This window comes from Chionomys nivalis, chromosome 26 (genome assembly GCF_950005125.1).
Source record: "Chionomys nivalis chromosome 26, mChiNiv1.1, whole genome shotgun sequence".
Lineage (NCBI taxonomy): Eukaryota > Metazoa > Chordata > Mammalia > Rodentia > Cricetidae > Chionomys > Chionomys nivalis.
The window spans coordinates 27,822,153-27,842,932 of record NC_080111.1 but is presented as its reverse complement, the minus strand read 5'-3'; the positions used below and the strand labels follow the sequence as shown (position 1 = coordinate 27,842,932).

General features: G+C 41.9%; 1 protein-coding gene across 5 annotated transcripts in view; it reads left to right on the top strand.

Annotated features, from left to right (window-relative positions):
* Positions 1–20,780, top strand: part of Cdk14 (cyclin dependent kinase 14) — a 617,691-nt gene that overhangs the window by 228,751 nt on the left and 368,160 nt on the right. The window lies entirely within an intron of this gene.

Genomic DNA, 20,780 nt, shown 5'->3' with positions numbered 1-20,780 from the left:
AGGCCCTGTGCCTGCTGCTGCCCTGTCTCTGTGAGCTCACGGGTGCTTTGCTTAGTTGAATCAGCAGCTCTGTTCTGCAGCTGGCCTCCATTCTCTCTGGCCTTACACTTTTTCTAACTCTTGGCCTCCTCTTCCCCAGGATTCCCTGAGCTCTGAGGGGAGGGATTTAATGGAGATATCCCATTTAGATTCTGTGTCTAATAATGTCTGTCTGTGGATCTCTGCACCTTTTCCTGTCTGCTGTCAGAGGAAGCCTCTCTGATGATGACCGAGTGAGACGCTGATCTATGAGTATAGCAGAGTAGCAGAGTAGCATTAGGAGTTATTTTATTGAGTTTTTTTTTTTTTTAGATCAGTAGTGTTATGTTTTACCGTAGGTCTCTGTGCGCTCTAGTCTCTACTTCTTGATCACCCAACAGTGTCAGGGATCATCTAATGCAGTAGGCCTTAGTCAAACCAGACATTGATTGCTACTCCCAAAGGTTCGGGGCTACTGCTGCCCTAGCGTATCTGGTCACATTGTAGGTCAAAGGTTTTATGTCGGGCTTGGTGTTCATGCTTCTCTTTTGTGAACCTTGAGAGTGTCTTCTTGCATCAAAGACCCTAGAATGTAGGGGTGAAGGCTCCCGGTAGGTAGCAGCTGGCCTTCTCCATATTCAGTGAGTTGTATGGATGTTGTATTCAGCAGTGAGACTTCACTGTCAGTGTGCAGAGAGCAATCCATTGTCTTAGCATCAGCCTGGGTTGTTTGGAGATTTTTATGTGATCCCCTTGGCCAATAAGTCAGTTGAATGCAATCCAGTCCCTGTTCTTAGGAACAAGAGGTGGATAGGTGACTCCGTATCCCCCATTACCAGGATCGCCATCATATATCTTAGCATATATCTTAGGAAGTTCCACTGTGCTACGCTACGTTTCCATATCCTTCTTCAAATGCCCCCCCCATTTCAGCTGTCTCTCCCTGCATTCTTTTCCACTACTCTCCCTCCCCTCACCCCCCCTACTCCCACCTGCCACAAGTTCACCCTTAAAGTCTATTCTATTCCTCTATCCCAGGAAAATCTATGTGTCTCCTCTAGACCCTGTCTGTATACCTAACCTTTCTGGGCCTACAGATTATAGTGTGGTTATCATATACTTAATGACTGATATCCATATGGAAGAGCATATATTCCATATTTACCTTTCTCAGTCTGGGTGACCTCAGTATGAGTTTTTCTCTAGTTCTATCCATTTGCCTGCAGACTTTATGATGTCATTATTTTAACAGTTGAGCTCGTTGTGTAAATGGACCACATTTTCTTTATCCGTTCTTTGGTAAAGGACTTCTAGGGTTTCGAATAAATATAAGTGATCTAAATCCAAATGTATTGTCATTGTTGACATCCTTTTGTATTAAACATTTACTCCACCTTTCCCAAGTCATTTAGTTTGAAATTGTAAGCTTTTATTTATTCCTTTTTACCTGTCTCCGTTGGTATAAAGTTCCACACATAGAAGCACCCTTTCCTCTTTCCCACAGTTCTCCTCCTCTATCACTTTCTTAAGATTAAATGATAGATTGTGTGTATGCGCGCGCGCACGCATGTGTGCATGGGGGCCGGGGGGGGGGAGTGCCAGTATCTTTATTAGGACAACTTGCAGGAGTTTGGGCAATAGATATTTGTTTTTGTTTAGGAACAAGGGTGCCTCAAAGGCAGCTACATCGCTATAAGGCCCTCTCTCCCTCAGCCTTGGAGCTTCCTGAAAGATGCCTGTCTGGAGATCTCAGGCTGACTCGCAGTCAACTGGAGAGCTCAGCTTCCTCTGCCCTACGACTGTTCACTGCTTTCATTACTCTGTGGAGGAGCCTTGTGAAGCAGTTTTTAGTCCCCGAATCTCTTGAGCCTGCCTCTTCATCCAGAAGAGAATGTTTCAATTCGAATGAATTTTCCACACAAATATTAGTGACTGAATAATGATACTTTGATTTTCTCAAAATTCAAAGTGATTTTACATTAGAATTTTTTGTTTTATTTTATTGAAAAGTTTTTCCTATAATATAACTCCTTCCCCTCCCGTGATTCCACCCATGTCCTCCCCAACTTCCCTTCCATTCGGATCTACTCCATTCCTGTTTCTGATCAGAAAACAAACAGGCTTCTAGAGGATAATAATAAAATAAAACATACACCTCCCCTCAAAAAAATCAACAGCAACAATGACAACAAAAAACAAAAACAAAACAAAACAAAAAACCCAGACCTCCACACCTGAATAGGGCAAAACAAACTGAAGGAGAAGAGCCTCAGAAAAGGCACAGGAAACGCAGATACAGACCCACTCAATAGTGTACCAAGGAGTCCAATAAAAACTACAAATCAGAAACCATAATATATGCGTAACGACCTGTAGGGTAAAAAAGCAGAGAAAATGTAAAAAGATAAAATTAACTAGAAAGAAGGAGGAAAGGAGCTGGGGAAGGGAGGGGGAGAGAGAGAGACAGGGAGAGAGGGAGAGAGCAAGTGAGGGAGACACACAGAGACAGAGAGAAAGAACGAGGGCCTTAAGTTAGCTTTTCTGTTGTCCACCTGCTGTGGAGCATGAGGCCTACCCTTAAGAGTGATTTCTCTCCCTAATGAGATTCCCGTGGAGAAACCTAAATCTTCATTCAGAAGGGGTTATAAATAACCTTCTGGGTTAGGGATGCAGGCCTGTGTCCCCTTCTCCTCTCAGCTCGCGGACCCCATCTGGTGCAGACCTGTTCAGGCCCTGTGCGTGCTGAGTTTATAAGTGTGTCTATCTTGTTGACTTAGAGGGCCTGGTTTTCCTGCTGTCTTCCATCATCTCTGGGTCCTGCACTTTTCCTGCCTACACTTCTGTGGGGTTTTCTGAGAAGAGGGATTTGATGGAGACATCTGCTTTGGGTTAGCATGTTCCAAGGTCTCTCACTTTCTGCAAAATATCCGTATATTTGTTCTCATCTGTTGTAGGAAGAAACTTCTCTGGTTCTCTGGTGAAGGCTGAGCCAGGCGCTGATCTATGGGGATAGCAGAATGCCATTTGGAGTCATTTTATTGTTGTGGGGTTTTTTTTGTTTGTTTATTTTGTTTTGTTTTGTTTTTTAAAGATCTGGTTTTACCATAGGTGCTTAGGCTATCTAGTCTCTGGTTCTGGTCACCCAAAGCAGTCTAAGGTGTGGGTTGCAGCTCGTGGGGGTAGGGCCTCAGGAAAATCAGATATTGATTTGTTACTCCCACAAGCTTTGGGCCACAATTGTATTAGCAGATCTTGTAGACAGGCCATCATAGTAGATGGAAGATTTGTAGCCGAGATGGTGTTTACATGTCTTCAGTGGTAGTGTGTGGAGTACCTTCTTATAATCAAGATGCTGGGCTGCGGTCATGATGGCCCTAGTTGGGCCCCAGCGCCCCAGCTCGACTGCTCTATGTTCAATGAGTGTTGTTTCAGGAATGGGATTGTGCTGTCAGTTTGTGGAGAGCAGCCTATAATTTTAGCAACAGCCTGGGTCATTTGGGAATTCTGATGGGACCCCTTTTACCAACAGCTCCATTAGATATAATCCGTTCCCAGATAGCTAGTGGGGGCTACGTCTCGCCCATTGTTTGGTGATTTAATTTGATTGTTTTCATATATGTATGTGGTGGTTTAAAAGAAAATGTTCCCCATAGGCTGATATGGCGTGGCACAGTTAGGAGGTGTGGTTTCGTTGGAGGAGGTGTGGTGTTGATGGAGGAAGTGTGTCTCAGTCTCTTTCTGCTGCCTTTGGATCTGGATGTAGGGCTCCCAGTAACCTCCCCAGCACCATGTGTCCCTGCATGCTTCCCACCATCATGACTATGGACTAAGCCTTTGAGCTGTAAGACAGCCCCAATTCAATGTTTTCCTTTATAGAGTGCCACCATCGTGTCTCTTCCCAGGAGTGGAAACCCTAACTATGACGAGGGATATATTTTAGAAAGCTTCTGCTGTATTTGGTTTCCATACCACCCCTCACATGACCCTTAGTTGTAGCTGTCTCTCCCTGTCTCTCAACCTTCTTTCCCCTCTGTAGCATGAATCCTTGTTGGTCTTAGTTAATCAAAACCCAGATACAGATTTAGGGGTTAAAGCTGAAGATCAGAGAATTGGAGTAGTAAGCCACTAGAGAGACCTTTTACCAATGTTCAGACCGAAGGGGCGATCTCCAGACTGCTGAGACTGTACTGTGTCTCCACCAAACCTCAGAATCCACACTCCAGTGAGTTTCCGTCTCTTCCCCTTATATTCCTCTCTCTGCCCAGCCATATCACTCCTGTCTCCACCTCCCTAGTGCTAGGATTAAAGGTGTGTGACTCCCAAACCCCAGGATTAAAGTGTAAGCCACCACCACCTGGGTCTGCTTCTGTATCATCTTGTGTAGCCCAGGGTAGCCTTGAACTCACAGAGATTCCTCTGCCTCTGTCTCCCCAGTCCTGGGATTACAGGTGTGTGCCACCATTCCCTGGCCTCTAGTGGCTTGGTTTGGCAATGTGATCCTCAGGCAAGCTTTCTTTATTAAAATACAAATAAAATATCACTACATCCCTCCCCTTCCCTGCTTAATTCTCCTGTTCAGCCTGCCCATCTACCCATAACTATCAATTTTATTTCCCTTTCCTAATAAGATCTATTTATTCCTGCTAGTCCCTTACTCTGTACCTAACCTCTGTGGTTCTATGGATTTAGCTTGTATATCATTGATTTAACAATTAATACCCATATACAAGTGAATATATATCTTATTTGTTTTTCTGAGGCTGTGTTACCTCACATAGGATGATTTTTTTTCTAGTTCCAACCATTTGCCAGCAAATATCATTTAAAATAACGGCTTAGTACTACTATATTGTATAAATGTACCATATTTTTTCTATCCATTCCTCTTGAGGGACATTTAGGTTGTTTCCAATTTCTGAACTATGAATAGAACAGAAAGGAACATGGTTTACCAAGTGTGTCTTTGGTAGGATGAAGTGTCCTTTGGGCATATTCCCAGAGTTATATAGCTGGATATTGAGGTAATTCAAGTCCCATCTCTCTGAGGAACTGCTCTTCTGAGTTCCATATGACCATACAAGTTTGCACTCCTACCAGCAATGGAAGAGTGTTTCCCTTATTCCACATCCTTGCTGTATTATTGAACTGTCACTTGTGTTATGTTTTTCTACCAATTTTCGTGGGCATAAGATGGAATCTGAAACTATTTTTAATTTTCATTTTCCTGATGGCTAAGGATGTTGAACATTTCTTTTAGTGTCTCTCAGCCATTTGAGTTTCCCCTTTGAGAATTATCCCTTTAGATCTGTACCCCATTTTTTATTGAATTGCTTTCTTGATATCTACTTTTTACTGTATTTTTGATATTAGCCCTTGTATTTGTTGGATTTGTGTGTCAATCTGTCAGAAGCTAGAGTCATCAGAAAAGGAGCCCCAGTTGAGGAACTGCCTCTCTGAGATCCAGCTATAGGACATTTTTCTCAATTAGTGAGCTCTGGAGAAGGGCCTACTCCATCGTGGGCTGGTGGTCCTGGGTTCTGTAAGAAAGCAGGCTGAACAGACCAGGGGAAGCACATCAGTAAGCCATCCTCCACGGCTTTGGCATCAGCTCCTGCCTTCAGGATCCTGCCCTCTTTGAGTTCTTGTCCTGACTTCCTTCAGTGATGAACAGCACTGTGGAAGTATAGGCTGAGTAAACCCTTTCCTCCCCAACTTGCTTTTTGGACATGGTGTTTCCTTGCAACAATTGAAACCCTGACTAAGACAGCCTTCTATGGATGTGTGGTTGGTAAATCTCTTTTCCCGTTCTGCAGGCTGCTGTTCTGTCATGCAGAAGCTTTTCAGTTTCTTGATGTCCTGTTTATCAATTGTTGATCTTAGTGCCTGTGTTAATAGTTTCTGTTCAGAAGTCTTTTCTTTTTTCTAATGAGTTCAAAGATATTCCTTATTTTCTCCTCTCTGTCGTTCATTGTATCTAGTTTTATATTGAGTTCTTTGATCCATTTGGAGTTGAGTTTTGTGCAGGGTGATAAATACACATCTATTTTGAATCTTCTACAGCTTTTTTTTGGGTCTTTATGTGGTTTGAATAGCACAGTAATTGGCCTCCTACAATGAACTGGGCAGTGTTCCTTCTGTTTCTATATTGTGGAATAATTTGAGTAATATTGGCAATATCTCTTTGAAAAGTCTGGTAGAAATCTACGCCAAAACCATCTGGTCCTGGACTCTTTTTGTTTAGGAGAATTTTATTGGCTGCTTCTATTTCACTAGGGGTTTTAGGTCTGTTTAAATTGCTTATTTGACCTTGATTTAACTTTTATAGGTGGTTGTATATTAAGAAAACTATTCTTTTCTTTTAGATTTTCCAATTTGCTGGAGCACAGGTTTTTCCAGATTTGGATTTTTAAAAAGCCTTCCCAGACATATTTCTGAGGATCCCTTCTCCCACACTTTCCCATCTCTGAATGTTAGGAAGCAACTGTATTCAGTGACAAGAAGCTTATAGGAGGCATCTGTTTTAGGAGTAACCCAAGGCAAAAACCTTGTTTCACCTTAATAACCTTACCAAATGATACTAAAAATAATTTTGAAACCATCCCTGTTGTAATGTCTTTATAAAATCTATGACAGAAAATTGAAACAGAACATGTAATGGAAAATTTTGATTTAGATCTAATTTGGGTAAGAGTGTGTGTATTCATTTTTCTTCAGGGTTTTTAAATAAAGATGATTAAGTATTCCTTATGAAGATTATGTGCTCAGAAATGCAGAAATATACTGTTAGGGTAGTAATTGTGCTAACTGTGAGTGCTATTAAAGGGTTTATTTTTTCAATATGGAGTCACATGATAGGGCATGGAAAAAGTAGAGCTAGAGAACTATACTATTAATGACTTAACCAGGCAGCTTGAAGCAGGGAAGGTCAGAGTAATGCTTTGTACAGCGAAGCTAGTTTTTGTGTTACGTGAGTTCTAATTGGCCTTAGCAATCACAACCTGGAGCCAGATATTGGGGTAAATGCTGAAAGATCAGAAAGAGAAAGGAGCAAGCCACAGCCCACTCTTACCTTGCTAATTACTCTGATGAAAAAGGGCTGAGCTCCTGTCTCCTCCCTCCTTATATTCCTCTCTCTACCCAGCCATGTCTCTTCCTATCTGTCTGCCCTCTGGTCTTCAGACAAGCTTTATTTGTTGAAGTACAGACAAGATATCACTTCAAGGTTGCATACCAAGCTTTTTATTCTTTCCTAAAGAAAATTAGTAGTAGTCATTATGTAACTATTTTACATTTAAGACCAATAATGGGATGCTAACTAGCCATTATGAAGCAGTTATTTGGTATAAACCACACTACTTATTTTTATCTTATTTACCTCTTGCAGTGATCTACATGATACCTGCATCACAAGCATCTCCATCTCACCTGTCAGCAGTCTTGCTGCGTGGACTTTCATCAGCTTTTTTTGCTCACACATGTAGTTAGTAGCAACACATGTTGAGCTCATGTCTTTTTGGCTGTAAGACATTTTGTTTTTCCTAATCACGACACCATTCCTTCTTATTATACAAGCTGTAAAGCCTTGGAAAGATTCGGTCCTTGTTGAATAATCCAGATGGTTCTCACATATGCTCTGACTTGTTTCAATTGTGATTCAGACAAAAGCAAACATACTATTTGATGGTATGGAAGCAAGCTCTTAGAACTGCCTGCCCAGAAAAGATGCCTTCAGCTAATGTGCAGGTGAATAACTACTAAATGTTTAACATGCCGATTTATTTCAAAATCCTAGAGAGTATTGAACATTTTCCCATTTATTGTTCCTGAATGTAAAAAAGACGTCACCAGTTCCTTTACTCTTTGAGAAGGATGATTCTGGACATTGATAGCTTCTGTTCCAACAGTTTTTAAATTATCTTATGAGCATTCCTTGAGAAATCTCAAGACTACTGGTCACAGGTAGAATTTAATTTCCTCCAGCAGGAGATGAAAACCATTGTCCCCTTACCAGATTTAAGAAGTGATAGGCTGCCTGGCTCCTTTCCTTTTATGTAACAAGGTCTGGATATGACAATAGCTATGCACTTGTCCTACAGGAGAATTTAAGAGTTGAGTTTTTTTGTTGCGTTCGTAGAGTGGTGCACAATTAAAGGAGCCTTTTAAACCTTGGGAGCTTGTTTCTGCACTCTTCAACATTCCCTCCTAAAGGTTAGTAGCCCTGACTCTACCTTGGAACATTTTGTTTAGCCTTCTCCTCAGTTTTTCATCATCTTCCAGAAAAGCTGCTTGAACCTTGAGATTCCTGTGATTCTCCATCTGTGAGGATTTCACTCACATGTTCATTGTGTTGATATATGGGTTTCATGTTTAGATTTTACCACCAGCCTGATTGTGGTTGCTGGCCACGGCTGGCAAAACAGAGAACCACCCATTTGGTGGCTTAAACATGAGACTTTTGTTGGGTCTTTATTTCAGTTGTGGAGAGGGACGCGAAAGGTCAAGGGTCAGCAGTCCTTCCAGGTCTTCTGAGGGGAGTGTGCTCCATTCCCCTCTCTAGCCTTGGAGGGTGTGGTGATGTTGTGGTTTCTCCCTTGTGCATTCATCCCACTGGAAACACTCTGCTTTAATCTCCACAGTCTGCTTAGTATGCTTGTCTGCCTCTGCCAGTGTTACTTCTGAGTCAGGACATAGATCCTATGGGATGAATGTCCTTCTTAGTGACTTCACTTTATCCTGATGGCTCTTTGATGACTGGGTTTTGTTTCACTCTTCATCTTTGTGTGTGTATACATATATGTATATGTGCATATATGTGTATCCATGGATGACTATCCGTTGCATATGTATATATAGGTTAGAGGGCAATATCAGATGTTTTTCTCCATTGTTGCTCTTCTTAATTTGAAGACAGGGTCTCTCACTGAAACTGGAGCCTTCCGTTTAGGCTAGAGTAGCTTGCCAGTAAGCTCCTGGGATCACCTGTCCTTGTGTTACCAACTCTGGCATTACAGTTGTGTGCCTCTGTTCCCAGCTTTTCCATTGGTGCTGAGGATCCAAACTCAAATCCTCATGCTTGTATACCAGGCATTTAAACAATGAGCCATCTTCCCAATCCCCAAGACCATGTGGTCATATAATGTCTCTTTCTAAGTTTAGGCATGGTTAGAATGGAAACATATATTTTCTTGGAGGACACTGTTTAGTCCTTAACAGTTACTCATTTTCAGTCTTCCAATTTGGCGGTGCATTCACAACAATCTTCTTTTAAGATATAAAAACAAAATATAGCTCAATAAAATATACAAAGACAAAACAAAATCCACCACGTCCAAGTTGAACAAGGCACACTAAAAGAAGGAAAAGAACTCAAGAGCAGGCACAAGAACCACACATTGGGAAGTTCATAGAAGTACAAAACGGAAATCTATACAGAATATGTAGAGGACTCAGTGCAGCGCCGAGTCAGTCCTGTGCTTCTTTCAGTCTGTGTGAGTCATTTGAGCCTTGACAGTTGATTCAGAGGCCTCATTCCTGCTGACTCCCATCTCCTCTGGCTCTTAAAGTCTCTCAGCCTCCATTCTGAGTTTCTTTGAGCTCTGAGGGGAAAGTCTGGAACTTCCTCTGTGGACCAGGTGGCCTTGAACTTTCAGTAATCCTTCTGGCCTTGTGCTCCCAAATGCTGGGGATTTCAGGTGGGCACACTTTCCCAGGCCAGGATTTGATAATACATTTTATAATGTATTTGTTTGTTTATTTGCTTTTGTGAGTGTGTGTGTGCCCAGAAGAGGTGGGGTCGGGCACATATGCCATGGTGTGTATGTGGAGGACAACTTGAGGGAGAGGGTTTATTCCTTCCATTCTGTGGGTCCTGAAGATTGAACTCGGCAAGGCTTGGTGACTACAGACTTTACCTAGTCAACCAATGTTTATTTATTTATAATTATCTCCCTTAATGATGCATTAGTTAATTTACTCTTTGCTATGGCAAGAGAAGGACACAAGCAGCTTGAGGAAGGGTCCACCTGTCTGACTCACAGCTCAACACATGTGACAGTTGGGAGGCTGAGAGTGGTGAGTGCTGCTGGCCTTATTGTTCCCTTTTCCCTTAGTGTTGGGTGCAAACCCGCAGGATGGTGTTGTCTATGTTTTGGGTGGGCCTCCCCTTCCCAGTCCCAGAAAGATTCTCAGAAATTCCCAGAGCCATGCCTTTTAGGCACTTCCAGGTCCAGTCAAGCTGATGACAGCATGGTGGAGGAATATCCCGGCCAGTGAGATATGCACGGGGGTCCCTGATGAACCTGGAGGAGAGGAATGAAAGGGCAAGAGACACAAAAAACGACAAGACGGGATTTCTGATCAAGCCCTGCTTTATTATTTCTCAGAAGCTGTTATATAGCAAATGGGCTAGGGGGAGGGGAGGGTGCCAGGTCTGCTGGAAACCTCCTCTAGAAACATCCTAGATGATAAGGAAATACTGAGTGTCTGTGATTGTTGACTAACAAAGGAAATGCTATTGTTTCTAAAGCCTGGGGCCTGCAGGTCTCACTAGGAGATAAGATACCAAGTTGATTTCCTAGACCCAAATTTACCCTGCAGAGGGGATAGAGGTGAATATTTTACTTATCTTGTGAGCTTAAGATGGCTGTAAACAAAATACAGATCTCAAAATACAGGTCTTTGCTGCCAGCCTTTTTCCGTATTAGAATGAGGCAAGTTAAAGGTCATCTTGGAAGATGAGCAGGCCTTAACCAGTGTGTGTGTAGGGGTGAACAGAAGCCCACTCCTCCCATGTTTAATTGGTGGGGGAATTTTCTTTCCAACTCATTGGAAGAATTTTTTTTTTCAGAGTTACAGATGTCCTTTTGGGGAGGAGAGGGTCTAGGTTTTTATGTCAGTACCTCTGCACATCAATCTCTATGCAATCAGGCGTGTTCCTCAGGAGACCCAGAGACAGAATGCATGGTCCTCTCCCTGCAGTGCTTTGCCTCCCACCCCTTGCTGGTGCCCATGCCTGTCGTGGACAGACACACGTATCTCTGGGTTTTATGTGGCTCCAATAGCAGACTCGCTCTCAAGGGGCTCTTCTAGCCCTCGATCAGCCAGATCAAGCCAGTGATAATGGAACAGAATGGGCTTGGATATCAGAGTCCACCTGTTCATGAACAAACTTAGTGAGCCTATTAAGGGCCCACAGTCCAAAAGCCATCAATAATAAAAATCCTAAAAGGGGGTCCCAAAAGGGAAGGTAAGAGGGTGGTGATGCAGGGGGAGGTGGAGAACCAGTTTTTGAACCTCCTCTTGCTCTCTCTGTTTTTTTTTTTTTTTTTTTCACTCTAATCCTTCTCTGACCTTAGCCATGCTATCTCCGACTATCCTGGTATGATCAGTATAAATACAACATTTCTCTTTTAAGACAGTGTAAAGGGATCAAAATTTAAAAATTTTAATATATGCATTAAACCCAAACATTTTACAGGGTGTGTCAAACTTTTCTCAACATCTATAAGCAGTTACAAATATCATCAGGTCAATTCCAGTAAGAGTACAATGACAGACATTGTTGTTATTAGATACCACCAGCTCCAGTCTCTGAGCAATAGTCTTACTCCCAGTCTGTCCCCTTCTTAAGTGAAGAGGGCTTAAGATGGTTGTAAACAAAATACAGATCTCAAAATACAGGTCTTTGCTGCCGGCAGAAGAAAACAGTACCAGATGTGGATTTGCTCTTAGGAAACGGAATCTCATCGTCGTTGTCATCATCATCATAGTTTGCTGACATTCTCATACGTGTATATAATATGTTCTCATTATTCTCTCCCCAGCGCCTCACCCCCCTCTGATTCCCTACGATACCGTTCCTCCCTCCTACCAGTCCTTTGCTAGATGCATTACGTCTGGTTTTGTTTCATCACTCGTTTGCTGTAGCCCCTAGGAAAAGAGACTTGTTTGAGACTGAGGGTAGAGTTTGTGTGTATAAAGGAGAACATTTATTTAGAAGGCAGTTTGATGCTGTGTTAGCTGAAAAATAGTATTAAGTCCTTCTGCTGGGGCCCAGGGCCTCCCTAGCCATGGGATTTTGACCAGGTATAAGGTAATAGGCATGGGTTTGCATCCGTGGAACAGGCCGTAAACCTGTCTGAATCAGTTGGCCATCCCCAGAAGCATCATGCTGGTACCGCAACAAGTGGACATATCAGGCCTTAGGTAGGTATCGTAGCTCCTAGGATTTAGCTAAAGGCAAAGCCGCCAGCTCTGTTCCATCTTGATTGTGGTGCAGCCAAGGCGTGTGGTGTTTTCCAGCAATCGACTCTTATCATCTGGAGGTGCGTGGCTGAGAGAAATGGCAACAGTCCATACAACTCATTGGCGGTATGCTGTGCTTGGCCATCAGGGTTTTGTTTCATAACCAATGGCTTTCGGATGGAACTTAGTCTTTAAGAGTGATGGTACAGGTACATAAGTTATTCTATATAAGGTAGGATTTCTCTGTGCTATATAAACTAATACATAGTAAGACAGGTCCGGGTGAACTGGTATGGTTATTTCAAAAGGGGACAAGATAAAGGATACTGTTGACCGCAGAATTTGAAGTGTGCAGCCATGGCTTCAGGGCTGGAACCCAGGTCTGCTGTATCACTCTGCTCCTCGTCGGTTTTTTTCCATTGTTTCCTTTTATGGTCAATCTCATTTCCCCACCAAAATACAGGATTTTATTCTGTTAGTAATAAGCCTAAATTTATTGAACTCTGAAGGTCTCAAAGTAAAAGCAACCGAATTGACTTTGATATTGTGGAGATTCTGACTAAGCAAAAGTAAGTATTAAAGTGGAATTTGGTTGGCCTGTGTGGGTACCATGATGGTGTGGTTATTGTAAACAGAGCTAAGGCCTCCCACCATGTCAGCTCCCCACGCGAGATGTGCACACCCAAATTCTTTTTTTTTTTTTTTTTTGAATGGACTTTATGTTCTCAGCTAAGTTTAATTCCAGTGGTGTGCCTAACATGTTACATGTTTCTTCATATCCCAAGTTTGTAACATCTCCCATTGCTCATTGTTACATTGAATCAGGCAGCCACTTCAAATACTGACGCTTCTCATTATGAAAACCACCTAACTGAGAGCATCATCAACCCAACCAGGAAAAAGTTTCATGGACTGAGAAATCATTCATATGACAGAAGCAGACACAAATTTTAGCACAAAACATCAAATTTACCATTGGCAACAACCACTGCCCATTATTTTCTTTGAAGTGCTGTGCTTACGTTGTTTTATGTTCAAGAAAATATCCACCATATGCCCACATCTAGACATCCCTAGTTCATCTGTCAGTCATGTTCAAAGTTAAAAAGGTACTCAATGAACAAAAGTGGTGTGCTCAGCTTACAGGACCCAAAGACATCCATCATACTTGCTTATGCTTCAGATTGACTTCTGTGCAGCTCTTTTCTTTTTTTTTTTTTTTGCACACCCAAATTCTGCTGGACACTGCTAAGCAGAACAACCCTGAACTCTGCTAAAGCGCGAATGTGAGGCCCCACATGCATGGCAAAGTTCTAAACCTTTGCTCCCCGCAGCCGAGATGGCGGGGCAGTAGGCAGGTAGGACTGTTGCTGCTTCTGCTTTTTCCTGGACTTTTTATGTCAGTCAGAGGAAGAACAACAGCCCCTTGTTCCACCTCTGATCTCAGTCACCCCACAGATGGTCATGCTCCCAGCCATTTTCTTGCTTGTCCCCGGGTTTCCGTGGAGGTGCAGGTGCCAAGGCCTCTCTCCCCAGGAGTTTGCTAAGCTGCTCCTGATGAACCTGCCCACACTGGTTCTTGCCAGTAGTGAATTGCTATCTCGGAGGTCAGTAAGAACAACAGAGGAATTTGCTCCTTTTATGTAACGGGAGATTTGTGTCCCTGAAAGTGTCGATCTTCTTTTGCATTGCATTCTGCCAATTTGTGCTGAATAATTGAACTTGAAATTAAACGACCTCATAAATCGAGAGGGTAGCCAAACCCAGACTGATGTATACTAAATGCATTTCAAAGAGCTCTTCAAAGCCCCAGGGAGACACAGGAGGGAAGGAATGCTTTTAATTAAAACAAGCACTGGAGGAGAAAGGCAGGGCAGTTGACCACCTTTCCAGGACGTGAGAGTTTACAGACCTGGTTCTTACCATTGCCCCCCAGGTCAATGCCATTGAAACTATCAGGAGGAGTTGGAAGAATTGTCTAAGTCAGAAATCCTTAGGTGGAAAGCCCTGAATACGAGGTTTATTGGCATTCCAACCTTAGCTTTTAATAAATGGATCATCTCTAGAGGTCACCTGTCCATAGATAGGAGCTCCGCACAGAAGAGAGGCAAATTGGATCTCATCTTGAAGATTGTTTGGGATGCTCCTGTCTGTTTCTAATTAAATTTTCCTGATGCCTTTTAGATTTGGGGGCTACGGGCCTAAGCTGTCTGCACCTTACTTCAGAGGTCACACGGGGACCAACATTAGTTGTAGGATATGAGAATAACACTACAGCATGCAACTGTGTGTTTTGTGGCTTAATGTACACTAATGCTATTACCATGTACAATAGGAGAAATGGGATTTATATAGAGTAGCTATGTAATAAGTGAGGTTTGTCATGTGATTTTTTTTTTTTAAAAAAAATGTTCTTTGTGTATAGGGGAAAGTTGAAAAAGAGGGCTCTTATCATTACCTAGTCCAAGGAGGATAACAGTCCACCCACTCACATCTGCTAATTTTATTTTTTTTAGAAGCACTAAAACTTACTCGAATTGCGGATTCCAGCCCTGATTTCCTTTGGAAGAATGCAGACTTTAGAGTTTAGTTCATTGGTACAGCTGGTTTCACTTAGCTTGCAGCAGATAAAACAAACAGTGCCTAATCTTTTTGACAAAAGCAACAATAAGGTTATTGTTTAAGCCAAAAGCACGGTTTCAATTATTAGAATAACATGTACTGGAACAACTTTCTGTTAGACAGTGCTTAAGTGTGGTGGCCTCTGTTAGCCTTTTTTGATTGAGTTCTTTGATCATTTTATTGTATCACCCGCAAAACAATTTACTGAAGTCAGTGTTAGTGTCTTCACTAATTCTTTTGATAGAGTAAACCGGGAAAGTTTTGATTATTGAAATGATTACATTTCGTAGTGTGAGGGGTCTCTGTTTAGGGCATGTTTGAGAAGCAGAGAAAGGCTACAAGGATGCTGCTTGCTTCAGTCATTATCCCGAGCAGTATCATTTTTAGTTTGAATCAGGATGCTAGGTAGCAGCACCTTACTACTCGAAGCCAGCGACCCTCACCTGCCTGCCAGGATACATTTAATAGGGTCTGGAAGCTTGTTTTGTTTTCATCACTTGAGAGGTACAAGGGACCATGGACACTGCCAAGAAATGCTCTATAAATTAACATGTGGTGAGGGAGAATTGTCTGTAATCTGTCAATTATGTTTTAAATAAACGCTGATTGGCCAGGCAGGAAGTATAGGTGGGAAAGTCAGACAGGAAGTAGAAATGATGCAATGAGAACAGGAGAATTCTGGGAAGGAGGCAGTTGATTCCTCCCACTCCTGCCCAGATCATCGAAGCAGCAGGATGTGATCTGCCCCACTGAAAAAAGGTACTGAGCCACATGGCTAACATAGATCAGAATAATGGGTTAATATAAGCTACAAGAGCTAATAAGTAGCCTGACCTAATGGGCCAATCAGAGAGATCTCTGTGTGATTTTCTTTTCTTTTTTTAAAAAAAATTTTAAATGACTTATTTAACTTTATTTTATGTGCACTGGTGTGAAGATGTCAGTTCTCGTGGAACTGTATTTTCAGACAGTTGTGAACTGTCATGTGGGTGCTGGGAATTGAACCCTGAGTCTTCTGGAAGAGCAGTCAGTGCTCTTAACTGCTGAGCCATCTCTCCAGCCCCTCTGTGTGATTTTCTTTGGGGCTTGTTGGCTGTGGGGTACTGGGCAGGACAGAAACCCCAACAAGCAGGCCCCGACTATGTTATAAACATGACTGTCTCCTGAAACTAAGAAGTAGTTGGACAAGATATCAGTATTCCTGGGACTGATATACCCTGCTCTAAACCATGGAATGTGCAGAGACAGTGTCTGTCTAAAAGCACTCATTCCTTGCGTGTCTGACTAAGCGCTTGCTGTGATCTGTGTGCAGTGGAGGTGTAGCGAACTAGACTCATGGTCCCTCTTTTTATGGTGTCTGTCATCTAATGAGAGAAGGAATGACTGAATCAGTAGACAGACATGTCTGTACTTGCAAATAGTGTGTGGGAAATGTGAGCAGTGAGAAAGAGTAAGGGGGAGGTGTGTTCTAGATGGGCAGACATTGGGAACCCTGTTGAGGAAGGGATATTTGTGCTGATGATCTGAAAGAGAAGTGTTTTTGGTTTTGTTTTGCCAGCTAGGTAATGAGTAGGGAAGAATGTATTGCAGACCAGGCCTCAATGCAGAAGAGACCTTGGTGAAGCTGACAGAAATGGGTCTGTTCTGCAAACTCAGAGAAAGGAATGTGACGAGGGCCGTGGGATGGTAGAGGGCAGTTTGAGAAGTCTACAGTACCTTGAGGATTATCCTTGGGTATTTGTGTTTATGCAACTCTTGAAAAACCAGTCATCCAAAATGAGACTTGAAATGACTGTCATTTATTATCATGTGCCTGCAGTTGGGAAAGGACTGGATATAAAAAGTTTATTTTTGGTTCATTTTGGTTGCTTGGTGCAGTTTGACTGCGATACAAGGGATCACTGGCATAGTGGTTCACTATCTGGCTGAAAGCTGGTTCTGCACATGGTTTGGGTTTTCCTATAGTACGGTGAGCATTCGATGACACAGACAGACTTAAGTTATCAGTGCTGACAAATAAAGAGCCCGGGCATTGCCCTTATAAAGAAAAACATGCTTGGAGAAGTGAATGACTTTTCTTATCTCTGATAACTGAGAAAATGTCACAGGGCAAGCCACTGTCCTAATCTCTGGAGAGACATGGGTGTCCAGATGTTTGTAGTCCCCATCTGGTTACCTACATCATAATCACTGAAACCATAAACTGCTAGGTATTTAGATGGTAGCATGATTGTCTTACAAAAGAGTAGGAGGTTGCAGTTGAGAATTCTCGGAAATGAGGTTTCTGTGCAATAATAAATGATGTGATCCAGTGATAAAAAAAAATGGCCTTAGTTTAGTTAAAACCAGATGTTATACATTTTAGAGCAATCATGAAAATTTAAGCAAGCATAAGGTATGGAAGGTATAAAATAGGATCATATAAAATTCCCCAGTTAAAATCAGAAGAAGCAGAAATATCAGAAGGGCAAATACAACAGACAGAAAATAGTTACAAACACAATAGATTTTCATACAACTCAATCAAAATAATGTAAGTGGTCAAAATGTACCAATTAAAAGACTAAATGAACAAAACCAAGACTAAGTTCTCTGTTGTCAAAAGAAATCCTCTGAATATAAAAACTCAAATTAAAAGTGAAAGGACAGAGTGAAAACTTACCATGTTAACAAACAATAGAAAGATGAAGTAGTCATGTTTGTTTGAGTATTAAACAGAAACTTTTGGTAACTGAGATCATCTCCAATGATGAAGGGATCACTCCTTAATGATAATAGGGCCAGTTCCCCAAGAAATGTCTATGTGCTGGAAAACAACACAAATAATTCCAAAGTATGAGAGGTGAGGATAGATGGAACTTCCTGAGACAGAAGAGCCTCCTGACCTTTGCTCTTTTGTCCATAATTCATTCCTCAGGCAGATGGGTGAGGATTTGGACAGCACTGTTAAGATGTGTAGACTGAGATTGGCCAACAGTTAAATGTGTGGCGCCCTGTTTACCCATTCTGCTGACAGGTGTTCAAAGAGAGTGGAGTCAAGGGCAGGGAACACAGGCTACACCTCAGTGGGGAGCATGAATTAGCTGGGGGTCTAAAAGCCTCCTGTGGATTTGGGCTTTGTCCTAATCTGAGTTCCCTTCTTACCCTTTCTCTTGCATAGCTTTCTTCTCTGAGCACTTATACTTTGGGGATTAGCTCCTTTAAGTGTGTAAATACTCTGTGTAGAAGAGGAGGGGTCTGTTTGGAAGGGGACCTGCTTCCTGATTTTTGTTGTTGTTGCTTGAGTCCTGGTTTACATACGTTGTCCTCGGTCACCAGTAGTCATCACTACTTTTTTTTACTATAAATATCATCTTCATTTTCATGAAAATTATGTGATAAGCTTACTTAAATAGTACTAATGCTTCTTGAAAGTTGATAGAATATTTTTCCTAAAATAAAATTGGACTAAAGTACTTTATTCTAGGACCAAATTGAAGATTGAAAAGCATTCATTTCAGTGATTCAGTAGAAGCATTTTGAATTCTGTGTGATTCTCACCTACTTAAAATTGTCAACAAGTTTGAAAAGGTTTCTTATACAACAACGTGTACATGCCAACTTTATGATTCTTGTGAAAATTAATCAGCCTAAAATTCATGGGACCTCTCATACCATTTATTACTCACAACTTAATGATGTGTCCCAAATAATTAAAGAAATCCTCAACAGCTATCAATAACTGAACATTTGAAATAGGAATCTGAAGCTGAGCGGAACTCAGGTTCTACGTGAGACCATAGCCGACGAGGTGAAGCATCTATGAATTTAGTCAATGTTTCCTATTTAGCATGAACTCAAAACCAGATGTATATGCCATTAGCAATAATGATAGAAAGATAGATAAGCCCCTGAAATTTTAGTATTAATATTTACATTGAACAATCAGTGTTATAGACATTGTTTCCATCAGAGAATTTAAAGTACAGAATATCATAGTAGAGCAGATGAGAGAGGAGAGGGGCTTTAGAGAAAGGAGTGACCCTTCTCCTACATGTGCATGGGGTGTCAGAGAAGTTCAACTTTAAGGCTGTGTCTATGGTTTCATCCTGCAGCAATGGGAATGATGTATAGTTCTATCTGTAGAATCTGAAAATTGGAAATATGATATGAGCTTACTGGCTTTGAACCAACAAAATAACTGAGCTTAAAAAGTCTCAGACAGAAAGGAAATTGAAGATCTCAGGCATAAAACATTTGTCATTTTTTTATGGTTGATTCCTGAGCAAATATGTTCTTTCTTTCTAACATTCCAAGGAAACAGACATTTTCCTGCATAAATGAATCCTTTGAAGTTATAAAAGCTAATTTGGTATCAAGTTCAGAATGGCCTCTTTGGGATTGCATTGTCTCAGTTGGGGGAAACTGTAAACTTTGGGCACTTTGGATAATATTGAAAGTCCTGTTGTGATCCAGCAGAGAACACCACAGAAGTTGTTTTTAATTGGTCTGATGGGTTAGTAAATTTTGAGGCAGCATTGAAGTCAGAATCTGTAGAGAGGGATAGAAGAACCCTGAAGGAAGCAGAGGATTGGTTGTATGTCTGATCAAACCTCTTAGGAGAAGCACTGGGAAACTGAGATACTGAGAAACCAAGTGGGCGGTTGTCGTGATAAGAACAGCGGGCTGCGTCCCACCACCCGGCTAGCTTTACCCGAAATAATTACACGGAAACTGTATTCTTTTAAACACTGCCTGGCCCATTAGTTTTAACCTCTTATTGGCTAGCTCTTACATATTGATCTAACCCATTTCTGATATTCTGTGTAGCCCCACGAGGTGGCTTACCAGGGAGATCTTAACCTGTGTCTGTGTCCGGTGGGAGAATCATGGCGACTGCCTGACTCGGCTTCTTTCTCCCAGCATTCTGTTCTGTTTACTCCGCCTATCTTAATTCTACCCTATCAGAGGCCAAGCAGTTTCTTTATTAATTAACCAATGAAAGCAACAGATAGAAAGATGACTTTCCTCCATCAGGTAGTACTAAAGATGAAGCCCTCTGGGAGTCCTTAGGGATCAGAATTCCCAACAAGAAAGAGATAGACTAAATACCAATACATTTTATAAAAGAACACAACAATACGAAAACATTAACTTCAGGATCTTAGGATGGATGTTTCAGTGCTAAACTCTAGAGGGTTCTGAGGGCACCAGGGAGCATGACCAACTTAAATGCACAGTGGATTTTCTGAGTAAAGCAGCATTTAATCTCTAAGTGAAATAAAAAGAAGTAACAGCGTGGCAGAGAGAAGCAGAGGATAGGAGGGAACGTAGCAAGAGAGGAGAGTGCGGGGGTCACAAGTGAGTGAGCAAGCATGAGAGATATCAGGTGACACAAGAAAGTCAAAGGTTCAGAGGCATTCTGGAAAGACAGGACAGTTTGTTGTTAAAGAAGTGTTCTTAAAGTGTTTGTAGGGTCCCAGTGGGAGCAGAGATTGAGAGCAGGAAGAACAAGATGGAGAGGAAAAGCCCCTATTCTGAGGGATGGTGCCTGAAGACTCTGAGAGCTGATTCAGGGAGCGTGAGAGGTGAGGCCCTCAGACCATTCTGGATTTAAAGCAATGGGAAAGACACATAGAGAGACTGGAGTGAAGGGGCTAGTAGCGAGGAGGGAGGAAATGATTAAGGGAGTGAAGGGGCTAGTAGCGAGGAGGGAGGAAATGATTAAGGGAACCCTGGAAGTATATTCGTATATTCTTGATGGAAAAATTTGAGCCGTTTCTCAAACGTCAGTTGAGACTTCCTTCTACATGTCTCAGATAATCAGTCTTCCCTTTTTTGTTCTGACAGTTTGTGGGTCCCAAATGTTTCTTTTGTTGTCAGCTTCATGGTATTTAGGACTTAGACCGTATGGGAAT